We start from the raw sequence: 17,454 nt of genomic DNA, 5'->3' as shown, positions 1-17,454 counted from the left end.
TTTTGTGATTGTAATTTAATGTTGAGAGGATTAGGGTGGGACTATAACACCACCCTCACTCAGGTCACTTCTCTGATCCAAGGTAAAGGGAGCTTCCCAGGGGTGTGGCCTCCACCACCTTTTATTTCTCAGGAGATAAAGGGAAACGGAAGCAAGCAGGGAGTTGAGGATTTCAAACCGCCAAGAAAGCAGCACCAGGAGCAGAGGGCATCCTTTGGACACTGGGTCCCTGTGCCTGAGAAGCTCTTTGACCTGGAGAAGATTGAGGACAAGGATCTTCCTCCAGAGTCAACGAAGAGAGAAAGCCTTCCCCTGGAGCCGACACCCTGAATTTGGACTTGTAATCTACTAGGCTGTGAGAAAATAAATTTCACTTTGTTAAAGCCATCCACTTGTGGTATTTCTGTTATGGCAGCACTCGAGGACTAAGACAATTGACTACGCAAAGGCATTTGATTGTGTGGATCATAACAAATTACTGATAATATTGCAAAGAGTGGGAATTACAGAACAATATTTACTCTTGAGATACCTGTACATAGATCAAGAGGCAGTCCTTCGAACAGAAGAAAGGGATATTGCGTGGTTTATATTCAGGTAAGGTGTGTGTCAGGGTTGTATTCTTTCACCATACCTATTCAATCTGTATGCTGAGCAAATAGTCCTGGAAGAAAAATGGTGCATCAGAATTGGAGGAAGACTCATTAACAACCTGCATTATGCAGATGATACAACCTTGCTTGCTGAAAGTGAAGAAGACCTGAAGCACTTACTGATGAAGATCAAAGATCACAGCCTTAATTAGGGATTATACTTCAACATAAAGAAAACAAAAGTCATCACAACTGGACCAATAAGTAACATCATGATAAACGGAGAAAAGTTTGAAGTTGTCAAAGATTTCATTTTACTTGGATCCACATTCAATGCCCGAGGAAGCAGCAGTAGAGAAATCAAAAGGTGCATTGCACTGGGCAAATCTGCTTCAAAAGACCTCTTTAAAGTGTTAAAAGCAAAGAAGTCACTTTGAGGACTAAGGTGCACCTGACCCAAGCCATGGTATTTTAATCACCTCATAACTTACGTAAAACCTGAACTGTGAAAAAGGATGATGTAAGAGGAATTGGTGTCTTTGAATTACAGTGTTGGTGAAGACTATTGAATATACCTTGGACAGCCAGAAGAATGAACAAATCTGACTTGATAGAAGTACAACCAGAATATCTCTTAGAAGAGAGGAGCATGTACTTTGGACATGTTATCAGGAAGGACCAGAACCTGAAGAAGGACATCATGCTTGATAAAGGAGAGGATTGGCGAAAAAAGAGGAAGACACTCAACAAGAAGGATTGACACAGTGGCTGCAATGATGGGCTCAAATGGCAATGATCATGAAGATGGCATGGGACTGGACACTGTTTCTTTCTGTTGTACAAACGGTCACTATGAGTCAGAACTGACTTGTCAGCACCTAAGAAAAGCAACAAGGAGAAATATCATGTATTTTATAAATGCTGAAAAAAGATGAATAAAATTCTATAACTATTTTTAACTATTAAGAAAAATCCTAATAAAAAAACATATGGATAATTTCTTTTTTTTTTTTGAAATTATAATGTGTTGAATAAGAAAGTCAGGCTTTTCAGTAATAAATGTAAGTCAAACATCACAAAGTTTAAAAGCTCTTTCACTAATTTTTTTGGTGATATTTGCTTTTGGGTAACTTCTTAATATGATAATACACATGTATTTCCTCTTAGTAGCCAGCATTATTCTTAAAGAAAAAAAAAATTTTTTAAAACATTATTTCCATTAAAGTCAGGAATAAAGCAATGATGTTCACTATCACCCTATTAACATCGTCCCTATATATATATATTTTTATCTATTACCTATTGCAATTTTGAAAAGTTAATAAATACAAATTATACAAATTGGAAGGAAAGAAAGGTCGTTGTTGGTAGGTGACATCAAGTGGTTCCAACTCATAGTGATCCTGTGCACAATAGAACAAAACACTGCCCAGTCCTGCACCATCCTCACAATTGTTGCTATGCTTGAATCCATTGTTGTAGCCACTGTGTTAATCCATCTTGCTGAGGATCTTCCTCTTTTTGCTGACCCTCTACTTTAGCAAGCATGATGTCCTTATCCAGGGACTGATCCCTCCTGATAATATGTCCAAAGTATGTGAGACATAGTCTCGCCATCCTTGCTTCTAAGGAGCATTCTGGTTATACTTTATCCAAGACAGATTTTTCGTTCTTTTGGCAGTTCATGGTATATTCAATATTCTTCACCAACACCACAATTCAAAGGCTTCAACTCTTCTTCGGTCTTCCTTATTCATTGTCCAGCTTTCACAGGCATATGTGGCGATTGAAAACAACATGGCTTGGGTCAGGCGCCCCTTAGTCTTCAAGGTGACATCTTCGCTTTTCAACACTCTTAAAGAGTTCTTTTGCAACTGACTTGCCCAATGCAATGCTTTGTTTGATTTCTTGTCTGTTGCTTCCATGGATGTTGATTGTGGATCCAAGTAAAGTGAAATCCTTGACAACTTCAATCTTTTCCCCGTTTATTATGATGTTGCTCACTGGTCCAGTTGTGAGGATTTTTGTTTTCTTTCTATTGAGGTGTAATCCATACTGAAGGCTGTAGTCTTTGATGCTTATCAGTGTTTCAATTCTCTTCACTTTCAGCAAGCAAGGTTGTGTCATCTGCATAACACAGGTTGTTAATGAGTCTTCCTCCAACCCTGATGCCCCGTTCTTCTTCATACAGTCCAGCTTCTTGGATTATCTGCTCAGCATACAGATTAAATAGGTGTGGTGAAAGAATACAACCCTGACACACACCTTTCCTGACTTTAAACCAATCAGTATCCCCTTGTTCTGTCCAAACGACTGCCTCGTGATCTATGTAAAGGTTCCTCACGAGCACAATTAAGTGTTCTGGAATTCCTATTCTTTGCAATGTTACCCATAATTTGTTATGATCCACACAGTCAAATGCCTTTACTTAGTCAATAAAACAGAGGTAAACATCTTTTTGGTATTCTCTGCTTTCAGCCAGGATCCATCCTATGTCAGCAATGTTATCCCTGGTTCCTTGTCCTCTTCTGAATCTGGCTTGAATTTCTGGCAGTTCCCTGTCGATATACTGCTGCAGCTGCTCTTGGATGATCTTCAGCAAAATTTTGCTTGCATGTGGTATTAATGATATTGTTCGATAATGTCCGCATTTGGTGGGATCACCTTTCTTGTAGATAGACATAAATATGGATATTTCTAGTTGGTTGGCCAGATACCCGTCTTCCAAATTTCTTGGCATAGACAAGTGAGTACTTCCAGTGCTGCATTCATTTGTTGAAACCTCTCAATTGGTAGTCCGTCAGTTCCTGGAGCCTTGTTATTTGCCAATGCCTTCATGCTTGGACCTGTTCCTTCAGTACCATGGGTTCCTGATCATATGTTACCTCCTGAAAGGTTTGAATGTTGACCAATTCTTTTTGGTATAGTGACTCTGTGTATTCCTGCCATCTTCTTTTGATGTTTCCTGCATCATTTTAATATTTTCCCCCACGGAATCCTTCACTACTGCAACTCAAGGCTTGATTTTTTTCTTCAGTTCTTTCCACTTGAGAAATGCAGAGAGTGTTCTTCTCTTTTAGTTTTCTATCTCCAGGTCTTTGCACATGTCATTATAATACTTTACTTTGCCTTCTCAAGCTACCCTTTGAAATCTTGTGTTCAGCTCTTTTACTTCATCATTTTTCCTTTTGCTTTAGCTACTCAACATTCAAGAGCAAGTTTCAGAGTCTCTCCTGCTTTCTATTTTGGTCTTTTCTTTCTCTCCTGTCTTTTTAATGACCTCTTGCTTTCTTCAGGTATAATGTCCTTGATGTCATTTCACAGCTCATCTGGTTTTCAGTCATTAGTATCCAATGTATCAAATCTATTCTTCAGATGGTGTCTAAATTCAGGTGGAATATACTCCAAGTCATACGTCGACTCTAGTGTACATGTTCTAATTTTCTTCTGTTTCAGCTTGACCTTATGAATAATTGATGGTCTGATCCACAGTCAGCCCCTGGCCTTGTTCTGACAGATGATATTGAACATCTTGATCATCCCTTTCCACAGATGTTGTCAGTTTGATTCCTGTGTATTCCATCTGGTGAGATCCATGTACAATAGCCATTTATGTTGGTGAGAAAGGGTATTTGCAATGAAGTCGTTGGGCCTGCAAAAATTCTATCATGTGATCTCCAGCCTCGTTTTTGTCACCTAGGCCATATTTTCCAACTACCCATCCTTCTTCTTTGTTTCCAACTTTTGCATTCCAATCACCAGTAATTATCAATGCATCCTGACTGCATATTCGACCAGTTTCAGACTGTGGAAGGTGGTAAAAATCTTCCATTTCTTCATCTTTGACCTTAGTGGTAGGTGAGTAAATTTGAATAATAGTTGTATTAACTGGTCTTCCTTGCAGGCATATGGATATTATTCTATCACTGACAACGTTGTACTTCCGAATAGATCTGGAACTGTTCTTTTCGATATGAATGCAATGCCATTCCTCTTCAAGTTGTCTTTCCCAGCATAGCAGACTATACGATTGTCCAATTCAAAATGATGAATACCAGTCCATTTCAGCTCACTAATCCCTAGGATATTGATCTTTATGTGTTCCATTTCATTTTTGATGATTTCCAGTTTTCCTAGATTCATAATTTGTGCATTCCAGGTTCTGATTATTAATGGATATTTGCAGCTGTTTCTTCCCCTTTTGAGTCGTGCCACATCAGCAAATGAAGGTTCCAAAAGCTTGACTACATCCATGTCATTAAGGTCGACTCTACTTTGAGGAGGCAGCTCTTCCCCAGTCATATTTTGAGTGTCTTCCAACCTGAGAGGCTCATCTTCCAGCACTATATCAGAAAATGTTATGTTGCTATTCATAAGGTTTTACTGGCTTATTCTTTCGACAAGTAGACTGCCAGGCCCTTCCTCCTAGTCTGTCTTAGTCTGGAAGCTCAGTTGAAACCCACCTGCCATGGGTAACCCTGCTGGTATTTGAATTTTTGTATGAGAAGTTAACTTGAGCTGCAAACTTTCATGTAAACCACACTAAAAAATAAATAAATAAAAAGAAATTGAAAGGACCATGTACAGCAACACACAAGCCCCCACAGTACAACAAACTGACAGATGGCAAGGTGGGAAAAGTCTGGAGCACAAGTCAGATTCACGTAAAAAGATCAGACTTAATGGTCTGCAGGAACCACTGAAGCCATGGTCCCCGGATATTCTGTTAACCCAGAACTGAAACCATTCCCGATGTCCACTCATCAGACAAAGATTAGATTGGACTATAAAACATAAAATAATACTCGTCAAGGGTGTGCTTCTTAGTTCAAGTAGATACACGGGACCAAATGGGCAGCTTCTGGCTGAAGACAGGATGAGAAGGCAAGAAGGGACAGGAACTGGTTGAATGGACACAAGAACCTGGGAGTGAAAAGGGAGAGTGTGTCATCACATTATAGGGATTGCAATGTCGCATAACAATATGTGTATACATTTTTGTATGAGAAATGAATTTGAGCTGTAAACTTTCATGTGAAAAAAATAAATAAATAAAAAGAAATTGAAAAGGCAGTGTACAGAATGGGAGAAAATGTTTGAGAATCATATATCTGATAGAAGTCTAGAACATATATAGAACTCTTACACCTCAACAACAAAATGACAGGCAACTTAATTAAAAAATGGGCAACAGACTTGAGTAGATATTTCTTCAAAGAAGGTATACAAAATGGCCAATAAGGACATGAAAAAGATGCTCAACATCATCACTCATCAGAGCAATGCAAAACAAAACCACAGTGAGGCATTCTTCACATCCACGAGGATAGCTATAATAAACAAAGAGAGAGAGAGAAATAATAAGTGTTGCTCAAGATATGGAGATATTGAAATGCTTGTACATTGCCAGTGGGATTGTTAAATGGCTCAGCCACTGTGGAAAAAAGTTTGAAGTTTCTCAAAAAACTTAACTCCAATCCTAGACACATACTCAGAAGAACTGAAAACAAGTTAGGTAAGGAAGGAATGAAAGGAGAGAGGGAGGGAAAAGAGGGAAGGAAGGAGGAAAAGAAGGGAGAAACAGAGGGAGGAAAGGGCAAAGAAGAAAGGAAGGGGAGAGGGAGAAAATCTGAGTTATGTGAACTGTGACAGTTGTACCTGCTATACAGGCAGCCTCTGACTTATGGAGGGGTTCTGTTCCAATGACTTCATCATTAAGTTGGTTCAGACGTTTAAGTCGAATATCTTTTTTTTTTTTTAAGTTGCATAGCCTGCTACATGGCAGGTGTTTGGAGCAGTAAATCATAACATTGAACACCTGCGAGTGAACATCTGAGAATGATAACATCAGCAAATTACACACTGCAACACTGTATGTAGGACATATTATTAGGTACTATGTATGGATCTGGCAGTGTTTCCTGCTGTTGTAAATAGGGTCGCTATGAGTTGAAACCGACTCAACAGCACCTAACAACAACACCACACTACTAACGGTAAGATGTACAACAACAGCACACACACACAAAATAAACAGTGAGCCATAAGTGCGATTCACCATAACTTACGTTTGTAAGTCAGGGATACTTGTATTTCTATCTCTTACAGCTGCTAAAGCCCTGGGTCTTAATCAGTGTTTATTTAATTGAGTTGACTTGAGTGCCCCTCTACCTAAAGGTCTTTGTAGGATGACTGTGAGAGTAGGGGCTTGGTCACTGGTCCCCAGGAAATCAGAGAGTTTGCCTTTGACAAAGACTAGGGAGCACAAGGAGAAAGGCCACAGGCACAACATATTCAAGTCATCCAGGAGTTTAGGGGTCCACAAGACACTGACCAGGGCTTTCTTTAGACCAGTTATTCTAAGGATCTTGCTTTGGTGTATGTTGTTGTGTGCCATGGCGTCAATTCCAACTCACAACAACCCATTAGGAAAGAATAAAAATGCCTCATAGCGTTTCCAAGGCTGTAATCCTTACAGGAACAGATCACCAAGTCTTTTCATCTGCCGGTGAATTAGAATCACAGACTTTTCAGTTAGCAGCCAAGCACTTTAACCATTGCACCACCAGGACTCTTTCAACTAACCCTAGAAAGATCCAAATGGAATTTTATTCCTCACATATCTGGGCCAATGTTAAGGTCTTCCTTCTTGACCTGAAAAACTAAAAATTCACCTGTTGCCTAAGTCAACAGTTTAATCAGCAAATATTATCTGAGTGCCTGATATATGACAGACAGCATTCTCATTGAGAAAACACTATGCATGTCAGCAATCTGTGACCTCAATTTTTTTTTTAATTTTTATTGTGCTTTAAGTGAAAGCTTACAAATCAAGTCAGTCTCTCATACAAAAATTTATATACACCTTGCTATATATGGCAGTTCGAATCCGCCAGGCGCTTCTTAGAAACTCTATGGGGCAATTCTACTCTGTCCTACAGGGTCGCTATGAGTCAGAACCGACTCGATGGCACTGGGTTTTTATATACTCCTAGTTGCTCTCCCCCTAATAAGACAGCACACTCCTTCCCTCCACTCTCTCTTTTTGTGTCCATTCAGCCAGCTTCTGACCCCTCTGCCCTCTTATCTCCCATCCAGACAGGAGCTGCCCACATAGTCTCATGTGTTTACTTGATCCAAGAAGATCATTCTTCACCAGTATCATTTTCTATCCCACAGTCTGGTCCAAACCCTGTCTGAAAAGTTGGCTTTGGGAATGGTTCCTGTCTTGGGATAACAGAAGGTCTGGGGACCATGACCTCCAGGGTCCTTCTAGTCTCAATCAGACAATTAAGTCTGGTCTTTTATGAGAATTTGAGGTCTGCATCCCACTGCTCTCCTGCTCCCTCAGGGGTTCTCTGTTGTGTTCCCTGTCAGGGCAGTCATCGGTTGCAGCTGGGCACCAGTTAGTTCTTCTGGTCTCAGGCTGTTGTAGTCTCTGGTTTATGTGGTCCTTTCTGTCTCTTGGGCTCATAATTACCTTGTGTCTTTGGTGTTCTTCATTCTCCTTTGCTCCAGGTGGGTTGAGACCAATCGATGCATCTTAGATGGTCACTTGCTAGCATTTAAGACCCCAGACTCTACTCTCCAAAGTGGGATGCAGAAGGTTTTCTTAATAGATTTTATTATGCCAGTTGACTTACATGTGACCTCAATATTTATCCTTAGGTGACTTTCATTGGGAATTATTATTTTCAGAACAGATTCTGAAATCTACATACATAAGATATTAGACCATTGCCTGTGGAAGAATAGAGACATTATCATAAAAAAGGGTTGGAAATAATGCTAATTCATTCATTCAATTGTTTCCCAATATTTGGAGTATTCTGGAGCTGTTCATGAAACCTGAAGGAAGGTGGTCTCATATGCTCATCCTGTAAACAATTATTTGGTGGCTGGCCTCTTCTGCCAATCTTACATGTTAATATTATTTTCATCAATCGTCTATGGAAACCAACAGTTTTCTTCAATTATATGTAATCTTGGAGAAGTACTCAATTTGCAGGCAATGGTGATTATATATCATTGTTGTTGTTAGGTGCCATCAAGTCAGTTCCGGTACAGAATGAAACTCCGCCCAGTCTTATGCCATTCTCACACACGTTGCGATGTTTGACTCCATTATTGCAGCCACTGTGTCAATCAACCTAATTGAGGGTCTGCCTCTTTTTCACTGACCCTCTACTTTACCAAGCATGATGTCCTTCTCCAGGGATTGGTACTTCCTGATAATGTGTCCAAAATACGTGAGACGAAGTCTCACCATCCTCACTTCTAAGGAGCATTTTGGCAGTAATTTTTCCAAGACAGATTTGTTCATTCTTCTGGCAGTCCATGGTAAAGGCATACCTCAGAGATATTGTGGGTTCAGTTCCAGACTCCACAATAAAGTGAATGTCACAATAAAGCAAATTACACAAAATTTTTGGTTTCCCAGAGCATATAAAAGTTGTTTATACTACACTGTAGTCTATTAAGCGTGCAATAGCATTATGTCTAAAAAACAGTGTACATACTTTAATTTAAAAATACTTTATTGCTAAAAACTGCTAACCATAATCTGAGCCTTCAATGATTTGTAATCTTTTTGCTAGTGGAGGATGTAACCTTGATGTCGATGCCTGCTGACTGATCAAGGTGGAGGTTGCTGAAGGCTAGATGGCTGTGGCATTTTCTTAAGACAACAATGAAGTTTGCTACATCAATCGTCATTTCCTTTCACAAGAGATTTCTCTGTAGCATGCCATGCTGTTTGATAGCATTTTACCTATAGTAGAACTTCTTTCAAAATTGGAGTCATTCCTCTCAAACCCTGCCACTGCTTTATCAACTAAATTTATGTAATATGCTAAATCCTTTGTTGTCACTTCAACAATGTTCACAGCAACTTCACCAGCAGTAGATTCCATCTCAAGAACCTCTTTCTTTGCTCATCCATGAGAAGCAACTCCTCATCCATTAAAGTTTTCTCATGAGATTGCAGCAATTCAGTGACACTGTCAGGCTCCATTTCTAATTCCAGTTCTCTTGCTACATCTGCAGTTACTACCTCCACTGAAGTCTTGGACCCTTCAAAGTCATCCATGAAGGACGGAATCAACTTCTTCCAAACTCCTGTTAACGCTGATGTTTTGACCTCCTCCCATGAATCACAAATGTTTTTAATGTCATCTAGAATGGCAAATCGTTTCCAGAAGGATTTCAATGTACTTCACCCAGATCCATCAGAGGAATCACTACCTATGGCACCTATAGCTTTACAAAATGTATTTCTTAAATAATAAGACATGAAATTTGAAATCACTCCTTGATCCACGGGCTGCAGAATGGATGTTGTGTTAGGAGGCATGAAAACAACATTAAGATCCTTGTACATTTCTATCAGAGCTCTTGGGTGACCAGGTGCATTTTCAATGAGCAGTAATATTTTGAAAGGAATTTTTTATTCTGAGCAGAAGTTCTCAAGTGGGCTTAAAATATTCAGTAAACTGTCTTGTAAACAGATGTGCTATCACCCAAGCTTTGTTGTTCCATGTACAGAGCACAGGCAGAGTAGATTTTGCATAATTCTTAAGGACACTAGGATTTTTAGAATGGCAAATGAGCATGCGCTTCAACTTAAAGTCACCAGCCACATTAGCTCTGAACAAGAGAGTCAGCCTATACTTTGAAACTTTGAAGCCAGGCATAGACTTCTCCTCTCTAGCTATGAATGTCCTAAGTGGCATCTACCTTCAAGATAAGGCTGTTTCATCTACTTTGAAACTCTGTTGTTTAGTGTAGCCACTTTCACCAATTATCTCAGGTGGATCTTCCCGAAAACTTACTGCAGCTTCTACAACAGCGCTTGCTGTTTACATTGCACTGTTGTGTTATGGAGATGGCTTCTTTCCTCAAACTTCATAAGTCAACCTCTGCTAGCTTCAAACTTTTCTTCTGCAGCTTCCTCATCTCTCTCAGCCTTCATAGAATTGAAGAGAGTTGTCTGGATTAGGCTTCAGCTTAAGGGAATTTGGTGGCAGTTTTGATCATCTGTCCAGACTGCTAAAACTTTCTCCATATCAGAAATAAGGCTGTTTTGCTTTCTTATCATTCCTGTGTTGACTGAAGTGGCACTTTTAATTTCCTTCAGGAACTTTTCCTTTGCATTCGCAACTTGGCTAACTATTTGGCATAAGAGGCCTAACTTTCAGCCTATCTTGGCTTTTTACACACCTTCCTCACTAAGCTTAATCAATTCTAGCTTCTGATTTAAAGTGTGAAACGTGCAACACTTCCTTTCACTTGAACACTTAGAGGCCATTGTGGGGTTATTAACTGGCTTCATTTCAATGTTGTACTGTCTCAGAGAATAGAGAGGTCCGACAAGAGGGAGAGAGATGGGAGAATGGCCAGTCGGTGGAGCAGTCAAAACATGCACAATATTGACAATTAAGTTTGCCATCTTCTATGAGAACAGTTTGTGGTGCCGCAAAACAATTAAAATAGTAACATCAAAGATCACAGATCATCGTAACAGATATAATCATAATGGAAAAGTTAGAAATACTGGAAGAACGAGCAAAATGTGACACAGAGACACAAAGAGAGCACATGTTGGAAATATGGTGCCAATAGGCTTGCTCGATGCAGGGTCGCTACAAACTTTCAATGTATAAAAAATGCTATATTCTTTGCCAACACCATCATTCAAAGACACCAATTCTTCAGTCTTCCGTACTGGTTGTCCTGCTTTAGCACGGATATGAGGGGATTGAAAATACCATGGCTTGGGTCAGGTGCACCTTAGTCCTCAAAGGGACATCTTTGCCTTTGAAAACTTTAAAGAGATCTCTTAAAGACAATTAGCCCAACGCAATATATCATTTGATTTCTTGACTGCTGCTTCCATGGGCATTGATTGCAGATTCAAGCAAAATTAAATTCTTGACAACTTCAATATTTCTCCATTTATCATTATGTTGCTTATCGGTCCAATTGTGAGGATTTTTGATTTCTTAACGTTGAGGTGTAATTCATACTGAAGACCGTGGTCTTTGATCTTCATCAGTAAGTACTTCAAGCCCTCTTCACTTTCAGCAAACAAGATTGTGTCATCTGCATAATGGACGTTATTAATGAGTCTTCTTCAAATCCTGATGCCTCATTCTTCTTCATATAGTACAATTTCTCAGATTATTTTCTTAGCATAAAGACTGAGTATGGTGAAAAGATACATTGATGCACATCTCTCCTGGTTTTAGACCATGCAATATCCCTTTGTCCTGTTTGAACGACTGCCTCTTGGTCTATGTACACGTTCCACAAGAGCATAATTAAGTGTTCTGGAATTCCCATTCTTTTCAATGTTATCCATAATTTGTTATGATCCACACAACCGAATGCCTTCACATAGTCAATAAAACACAGGTAAACATCTTTCTGGTATTCTCGGCTTTCAGCCAAGATTCATCTGACATCAGCAATGATACCCCTTGTTCCATGTCCTCTTCTAAATCTGGCTTGAATTTCTGGCAGTTCCCTGTCAATCTACTGCTGCAACCTATTTGAATTATCCTCAGGGAAATTTTACTAGCGTGTGATATTAATGATTATTTGATAATTTCTGCATACTGTTGGATCACTTTTCTTTAGAATGGGCACAAATATGGATCTCTTCCAGTTGGTTGGCCAGGTAGTTGTCTTCCAAATTTCTTGGCATAGAGAGTGAGCACCTTCAGTGCTGCATTCATTGGCTGAAACATCTCAGTTGGCATTCCATTCATTCCTGGAGCCTTATTTTCCACCAATACCTTCAGTGTAGCTTGGACTTCTTTCGATACCATCAATTCGTATCATGTGCTCCCTCCTGAAATGGTTCAATGTCCACCGATTTTTGGTACAGTGGCTGTGTATTCCCTCCATCTTCTTTTGATGCTTCCTGTGTTATTCAATATTTACCCAAGGCTTGAAATTTTTCTTCAGTTCTCTCAGCTTGAGAAATGCTGAGTATGTTCTTCCCTCTTGGTTTTCTAACTCCGGGTCTTTGCACATTTCACTAGAATACTTGACTTTGTCTTCTCGAGCCACCCTTTGAAACCTTCTGTTTGGCTCTTTTACTTCATTTCTTCCATTTGCTTTAGCTACTCTATATTCAAGAGCAAATTTCAGAGCCTCTTCTGACATCCATTTGGCCTTTTATTTCTTTTCTGTCTTTTTAATGGCCTTTTGCTTTCTTCATCTCTTGTCCTTGATGTCATCCCACAACTCTTCTGGTTTTTGGTCATTAGTGTTCAGTGGGTCAGATCTATTTTTGAGATGGTCTCTAAATTCAGGTGGGATATACTCAAGGTTGTACTTTGGCTCTCACGGACTAATTTTAATTTTTTTTAGTTTCAACTTGAACATGCATATAAGTGATTGATGGTCTGTTCCCAGTCGGCTCCTGGCCTTGTTCTGACTGATGATATTGAGTTTTTCTGTCATCTCGTTCCACAGATATAGTCGATTTGATTCCCGTGTTTTCCATCTGGTGAAGTCCACAGGTATACCCCCCCCCAAAAAAAACCCAGTGCCGTCGCTATTTATGTTGTCGAAGAAAGGTATTTGCAATGAACAAGCAGTTGGTCTTACAAAATTCTGTCATGAGGTCTCTGGCATTGTTTCTATCATCAAGGCCATACTTTCGAAATATGAAACCTTCTTCTTTGTTTCCAGCTTTCACGTTCCAATCACCAGTAACTGTCAATACATCTCGATTGTATGTTTGATTAATTGCAGATGGAAGAAGTTGGTAAAAATCTTCAGTTTCTTCATCTTTGGATTTAGCAATGGTGCATAAATTTGAATAAGTTCGAGTGAACTACTCTTCCTTGTAGGTGTGTGGATATTACCCTATCACTGACCACACTGTACTTCGGGATAGATCTTAAAATGTTCTTTTTGATGATGAACACGACACAATTCCTGTTCAATTTATTATTCCTGGCATTGTACAACATACAATTCTCTGATTCAAAATGGCCAATACTAGTCCATTTCAGCTCACTAATGCTTAGGATACTGATTTTATGTGTTCCATCTCATTTTTTTTTTATTTCCAATTTTCCTAGATTCATACTTCGCACATTCCACATTCCGATTATTAATGGACTTTTGCTGCTGTTTCTTCTCATTTTGAGTTGTGCCACATATATATCATTAATTAGTCTTAATTTTGGACTCAAAATTCTTACCAGGTGAGGCTGAAGAGGGTATGCTTAACTTTGTGCCATGTCTACAGTGTTTCTGGTGACTGACAACAAATGTCAGTCTGAATGAATGAATGAATGGACCGGTATATTAATAAATGAATCTCTGGACAGAGTTTAGAAAGTAGATGGACCCCTGGGAAAATGTTATGTGCACCAGATACACTTTCAAGGCCACTTCCATATATCTATTGAGATTCCTTCAGCACAGACACCTGGTTTCTTAAGAAGTTATTAAATTTAGATGGTATATTAGTTTCCTATTGCTGCCATAACAAATTCTTACACACATAGTAGCTAAAATCAATGCAAATTTATTATCTTAAGTTCTGTGCATCAGAAGCGTGAAACGGGATTCACCAGACTATAATCAATGCATTGCCAAGGCTTCATTCTTTCCTGAAGGCTCTAGGGGAGATTCTCTTTCCTGGCTTATTTGCATGGTTGGCAGAATTTACACAGCCCCCTACATCTCAGAACAGAGCCTCAAAGTGGTTCTTCCCGGTTCACTCATGTACAAGGAAGCAAAACCAGAACAGACCTGAAATTTTAAAATTTGGGTGAATGGAATGATAACAGCAAAGGGAAAAATTACAGGTTGAAGCACGGCTAGAAACCTAATCTCCCTCTTAGAAAACAAGGGCAGCATACACGTGGCATAGCAACCAAATCTCTTGCCTGTCAGAATATGAGCAGAATCAGAAACAACTGTGACTCACTCTAAAATGGTAACAGACCGTGTTGCTTTGAATGTATATTACTGTCCACAGTCCTGCCAGTAATCCAGTCCCAAACATCAGGTTTCAGAAACAGTTCACAATGGATCTTCCATGTCCCCTCATTCCAGAGCTTCTACCAGTGATTTCTCCCATTTTGGTTATCATTCCGGTTCATCCAAACTGTAAAAATTCGGGTCTGTTTTGGTTACGCTTCGTCAGCAAGAACAGCACTGGTTTGAATGGATTGGAAACCCTGCCCCAGAGCCAGCAACAGGGCATCAAATCCTTCTCATGGTGACATCTGTCTCTCTCTCTTTCTCTTCAACCACAGCTGGGCAAGGCTCTCCATTTTTAAGAACTTGTGTGATTAAATTAGGCCCACCTGGATAATCCAGGATAATCTCTCCACCTCAAAGTGTGAAACCATAATCACATCTGCAAAGTCCCTTTTGCCATGTAAGGTGACATATACAGAGATTCCAAGTATTAGGGCATAGACTTCTTGGGACCATTGTTCTGTCTGCCACACGTTGGGCAGGGAAGTGTCACAGAAGTGAGGAGGAAGTCAGACCAAAGAATTTGTTCTGAAGAGTTCCCTATACAGTTTATCATTCTCTATAGATCTGGCCCCATGCAGGGCAAATAACTCTGGAAGCCACTATTTCCTCATTAGTGACAGCACATTTACATGAAAAACATAGACTTTTCTTTGCCCTTGGTCTCTGCTGTATACAGGTAACTATCTTTGCTCTAATTTTTAGAAGCTTTGCCTTTGTTTTATATATCTAGATTGAGAAAATAGAAAATACTGAACAGATACATTATTCAGAAAAACATCAGTGACAAACTTAGATACCAAGGACTTCCATAACGCAATATACCACAAATGGGTGGCTTTAGAGAACAGAAATTTATTCTCTCACAATTTTGGAAGCTAGGAGTCTGAAATCAAGGCATCAGCAGAGCTAGACTCTCTCTCTGTCTTGCTCTCTCTGTCTCTCACTCTGTGGGCCCTAGTGGAGGATCCTTGTCTCAACTTCTGTAACCCCAGGCATTTCTTAGGAAAGTTCCTTGGTTGCTTGTAGATGCATCTTCTATGGCGTCTGTCTTCACCTGTGCATGTCTGTGTCTATTCTGCTCTTTTATAAGGACTTCACTCAGAATTAGAGGAAATTTCAAGTAAAAATCTGTTGCAACTTGGAATTCCATTCACAGCCATACCATTAGATAGAAAGTTAGAATAAAGATATTTTGAGACACACAAGTGTTCAAAAGACATCTCTTGTGCACCTTTCTCTGGAAGCAACTGGGGTATCTGCTCCACCAAATGAGGAAACCATGGGAACCAGAGAACCAGGAATTCACTATAACAGACAAGCAAATAAAACCCCCAGAGTAATTAAGAAGGAAAGCTTAAGACAGCAGATGTCTAGTTTACAACAGGTAGAAAGAATCAATGAGTGACGTCTGTATGGGTGGATCTCAATACCACCTTAGTGGTTAATAAAGGCGACTCTACTTAAGTCCATAGCTGAGCCCCTGGTTGAATTTACACCAACATGTCGAAAAACAGGGGAAGGATTGGGAACCAAACTCTTCCATCATTTGCATCTCCAGGTTTAGAGCTAAGAATGCTGACATAAACAATTGGAGTGGACTTGTAAAAAATGCATCAGCTGTTTCCTCCTGTGGTGTGAATCATGGGAGCCACCAAGGACATGCCCATCAAACTAAGGAGACATTTCCCTCCACACACCAATGTGGACTCAGGACTCAGGAGGGCCAAGACCTGCTACTATGAGGAAAACAAACCGTCACCACATCTCCTCATATTTATTTTCTTCATCATAGGTACTGAGTGCATCACTGGAATTACTGCAAGTGGATCCATCCTGGCTGTAAATGCAGCTGTGAGAGGGTTCGGAATAAGGCAGTGCTCATGAGTGGCAGGAGTCTGTTTTTTCTGAGTGCATCCAGAATAGCTCTCCAGAGCTTCATGATGCTAGGAATTGCTCTCAGTTCAACTTTCCCAAATTTTTATAACCAATATGTGGTATGTGGTACTTTCAAAGTCAGCTACATTTTCTTGAATTAATGCAGTCTCTGGTTTGTGAAGATTGCAAACTTACCCTACCCTCTTTTCCTCAAGCTAAAATGGAGAGATTCCAGATGGATGTCCTGGCTTCTGTGGTTATCTGTGTTCATTTCCATGGGGTACAGTGTGCTCTTCATCAAGGACATCTACACTGTGTATTGTAGCAACTATATTTCTATCTCCTTCTCCAACTCCATAGAGTAAAAGTACTTCACTAAGATCAATGTGGTCAACCTGCTCCTTCTCTGTAATCTGAACATCTTCTTTCCTCTCTTCATGTTCACTCTGGCAGCAACACTGCTGATAGCCTCCCTTAAGAGCAACCCCTGCACAAGGAAAGCAATGCCATTGGCTCCAGGGGCCCCATCATAAGGGGGGCCATCAAAGCCATCAGCTACTTTCTTCTCCTGTACGCTTTTATTGCAGTTGCTCTATTTATCTTTACGTCCAGCATCTTTAATAACAACAGTCCTATGTGCACAGTTATCATACCAGCCTACACTGCTTGCCACTCACTTCTACTGATCTTGGACAACCCTGGACTGAGAAGAGCCTGGAAGCAGCTTCGGCACCGAGTTCATCTCTACCTAAAAGGGCAGACTATGTGACCAGCACCCAGGGAGCACCACGGGACCTGATCCCCCAGCTCTTCATTTCCTCCCAAGACTTCCCTCTTCCCTCCTCTTTTCTCCCTCAAACCTACCCTGATCTTTTCACCAAATGCAGTTTTTTTTGTATAGGAGGCCAATCTTTACTCCTCTCTTTTGCTTCTGGGGCAGTCTTAGTGAAGCTTAACATACTCTTTACCTGGACCC

At 40.0% G+C, this 17,454-nt stretch overlaps 1 pseudogene; it reads left to right on the top strand.

The window, feature by feature from the left end:
* Positions 1 to 16,244: 16,244 nt before the first annotated feature.
* On the top strand, positions 16,245 to 17,247 carry LOC126082128 (taste receptor type 2 member 39-like; annotated as a pseudogene).
* The last annotated feature ends 207 nt before the right edge of the window (positions 17,248 to 17,454 follow it).

This window comes from Elephas maximus, chromosome 8 (assembly GCF_024166365.1).
Source record: "Elephas maximus indicus isolate mEleMax1 chromosome 8, mEleMax1 primary haplotype, whole genome shotgun sequence".
Taxonomy (NCBI): Eukaryota; Metazoa; Chordata; class Mammalia; order Proboscidea; family Elephantidae; genus Elephas; species Elephas maximus.
This window is presented reverse-complemented; position numbering and strand designations above follow the sequence as displayed.